This window comes from Lolium rigidum, chromosome 2 (genome assembly GCF_022539505.1).
Source record: "Lolium rigidum isolate FL_2022 chromosome 2, APGP_CSIRO_Lrig_0.1, whole genome shotgun sequence".
NCBI classification, from domain to species: Eukaryota; Viridiplantae; Streptophyta; class Magnoliopsida; order Poales; family Poaceae; genus Lolium; species Lolium rigidum.
This window is the reverse complement of record NC_061509.1, coordinates 160,128,818-160,129,030: the sequence shown is the minus strand read 5'-3', so window position 1 is coordinate 160,129,030 and position 213 is coordinate 160,128,818.

Genomic DNA, 213 nt, shown 5'->3' with positions numbered 1-213 from the left:
TGACGGCCTACTCCTGTGATTACGCAAAACTGGTGATATGTTGCAGCTGCACTTTCATCGAACACATGATAGGTGACACCGTCATATGGACCGGCGAAGACCTCCCTGCTAGCAGTGGAGTTGGTGGTGTTGGTGAAGTCAAAATTGGTGAAGCTTTCCGAGTCGCTATCCTGAGATAGATCGGTTTCCATGACCGACCCGAAAGTCATATCA